Here is a 3,376-nt window from a genome sequence, read left to right on the forward strand (position 1 = left end):
TCAGTAAACTGTACAGCAGTAGATCAATAAAACAAAATTTATTTTTTCTTCGATAATCCTGAACCGTGTAGAAGGCGCAGTGGTAGGCTTTACTACACTGCACAATCTCTTTTAAAAAGTGTCACCATTGTCAATTTTAACATTATTGTAGTTGTAATTCCTTTTTTTAACTCATCAGTTTTTGAACTAGTTTCACCTTCTCGTCCAATTTTTCCTATCTCGTGCTTATTTCCTTCTTTCTGCGGACTTAATACACATAATATCCTATGCTACCTTTGTTGCATATTACAGTCTTTGCCCGTCCCTACTGTTGTGTTGTTCGTTGTGTGGCAAGTGAACTATTTCTCCATGCAAAAGCAGATATCCCAGTAATCTGTCCCATCTTCTGGTGAACCCTTCCATACTCTTTTTTCTTTACGTATTTAAAACTTCTGTGCGATGGCACTACATTTTAAATGCTTCCAATATATTGTTCTCCTGATTTACGATGGTCCGTGTTTCACTCTTTCAACAGAGCTGTGTTCCATACTTACGCCTTTAGGAAATTCTTCATTTCTTTATAAAATGCTCTCCTCAACTGTCTCGATGTACTTCTGATATCTTTCTTGCCGTGTAATCTTGCTTCCAAAAAAGGATAATTCCTTCACTTCTTCAACCACTGTGTCGTTTTCAAATCAGATGTTAAGCAAGACTTTTTTCTCTTTTTTCCTATCTTTCAGTCCCTTCGTTTTTGCTTTTTTATCCTTCAACGATATTCCGTGATACGTTCCCGGGTTCGATTCCCGGCGGGGTCAGGAATTTTCTCTGCCTCGTGATGACTGGGTGTTGTGTGATGTATTTAGGTTAGTTAGGTTTAAGCAGTTCTAAGTTCTAGGGGACTGATGACCATAGATGTTAAGTCCCATAGTGCTCAGAGCCATTTGAGCCAATGCAAATGTATTCTTCCACAATTTTCACTCTGTAGTGACGTGTGCACTGATTTGAAACTTCCTGGAAGATAAAAACTGTTTGCCGGATCGAGACTGGATCCTGGCCAAGTGCTCTTCCGACTGAACTATCAAAGCACGACTCACGACCCTCCATCAAAGGGGAAGACCTAAAACTCCGTCCGAACAAGCCTTAGAAGTGCCAACGGTACCGACCGGCCACCGTGTCATCCTCAGCCCATAGGTGTCACTGGATGCGGATATGGAGGGGCATGTGGTCAGCACACCGCTCTCCCAGCCGTACGTCAATTTACGAGACCGGAACCGCTACTTCTCGATCAAGTAGCTCCTCAGTTTGCCTCACAAGGGCTGAGTGCACCCCGCTTGCCAACAGTGCTGGGCAGACCGGACGGTCACCCATCCAAGTGCTAGCCCAGCCCGACAGCGCTTAACTTCGGTGATCTGACGGGAACCGGCGTTACCACTGCGGCAACGCCATTGGCTAAAAGGGAAGACTTGCTGATGGAAATACAGTCGTGTTTCAACTGCATCTCTCTTCGTATTATTCTTTCACTTTCGTCATCGCTTGTTATAAGTAGAAGTTGAACTACATTAGAGCTAAGCTTCATCCTGCCTCGTTTGAAACCTCTTGTTCCCGTAGAGAGACTGAACGGGATGATTTGGAAGTATCACGGGACTAAAGTGATGTAATAACTAGACACGGTGCTAACACAGCCTTTACGTTTCGCATTTCGTGGGTAATAGAGATGGCGAACGTCATCCAGAATAGGTGGGCTCACTGCTGCGGCAATGAACGCAAGTAACTATTTTATAGACGAGCATAATTAGATATCAGCTACAACTGGTATCGCCAACGCCCTTACTGCACCGGTTCCCGTCAGGATACTGAAGTCACGCGCTCACCCTCCGAGTCTGCCGAGCGCTGTTGGCAAGTGGAGTGCACTCAGCTCCTGTGAGGCCAATTAACGGCCTGCTTGACTGAGAAGTAGCGGCTCCGATCACGAAAACTGACCATGGCCGGGAGAGCGGTGTGCTGACCTCTCGCTCCTCCATATCGGCATCCAGTGACGACTATTGGCTGACGATGACACAGCGGTTGGCCAGTATCCTTGGGACCTCCGGGGCCTGTTTGAACGGAGTTTATAACTGCCATTGCAGACTTACTTTTGTGAATAAATAGGATTGTCCAAGTACACCGTTACCGATACTCTACCTAAAAATCGACATTAGCAGCCTAATTACGGTGGCTGAAAGTTACCAGTTGTGCGGGCAAAAGATCAGCACTGAAGTATAATTAATTTGAATGTGATATGGAGAAGTATTTGAGTAAAGATAGCGACCCGCCCCAAGGTCTCATGCCCGACTACCGTAAAACTTGTTGTTCTTGTTGTTGTGGTCTCCAGTCCAAAGACTGGTTTGATGCAGCTCTCCATGCTACTCTATTCTTTGCAAGCCTTTCCATCTCCGAGTAAGTACTGCAACCTACATCCTTCTGAATCTGCTTAATGTATGCATTTCTACGATTTTTACCCTCCACGTTTATCTCGAGTACTAAATTGGCGATCCCTTGATGCCTCAGACCGTGTCCTACCAACCGATCCTTTCCTCTAGCCAAGTTTTGCCACAAATTCCTCTTCTCCCCAATTCTATTCAGCATCTCCTCATTACTTAAGCCATCTACCCATCTAATCTTCACGGAGCACTAACTATTCAAAGTGGATGCGGGGCTTTTACAACCACATCTGTAACATGCTATACATTCGACATGCACAGCACTGACATCAGCAGGAAAGTGGGAGAACTGCAGCTGGAGGTTTTTGGAGCTGAGCCACCAACTGACAGCTCATTGCAAGAAGTCCAGTTCTCTGAGAACATCAGAAGACTTTAACATGCAATTCTGCCTTTTTGTCAAGCGCTTGATTATTCTGAAAGAATAAATACACACAGAAACTCTACTAATACCCTCAGAGATGCTGTCCTATTCACGGATTAAACAAGTATATGGAGCCAGAATGAGTTTTTCACTCGGCAGCGGAGTCTTCGCTAACATGAAACTTTCTGGCAGATTAAAAATGTTAACGGACCGAGACTCGAACGGCGGACCTTTACCTTTCGCGGGCAGGTGCTCCACCATCTAAGCTACCCAATCACGACTCACGACCCGTCCTCACAGCTTCATTTCTGCCAGTACCTCGTCTCTTGCCCTCCAAACTTCACAGAAGCTCTCCTGCGAACGTTGCAGAACTAGCACTCCTGGAAGAAAGTGATATCGCTTAGCCAAAGCCTGGGGGATGTTTCCAAAATGAGTTTTCACTCCGAAGTGGGTTGTGCGCTAATATGAAACTTTCTGGCCGATTAAAACTGTGTGCAGTACCGAGACTCGAACTCCAGCATACATTTTTGATCTTCCAGAAAGTTTCAAGTACATG

General features: G+C 45.3%; 1 pseudogene; it reads right to left on the reverse strand.

Moving 5' to 3' along the window:
- Window positions 1-1,311: 1,311 nt before the first annotated feature.
- On the reverse strand, window positions 1,312-1,429 carry LOC126428324 (5S ribosomal RNA; annotated as a pseudogene).
- Between the last annotated feature and the right edge of the window lie 1,947 nt (window positions 1,430-3,376).

This window comes from Schistocerca serialis, chromosome 1 (genome assembly GCF_023864345.2).
Source record: "Schistocerca serialis cubense isolate TAMUIC-IGC-003099 chromosome 1, iqSchSeri2.2, whole genome shotgun sequence".
Classification (NCBI taxonomy): Eukaryota; Metazoa; Arthropoda; class Insecta; order Orthoptera; family Acrididae; genus Schistocerca; species Schistocerca serialis.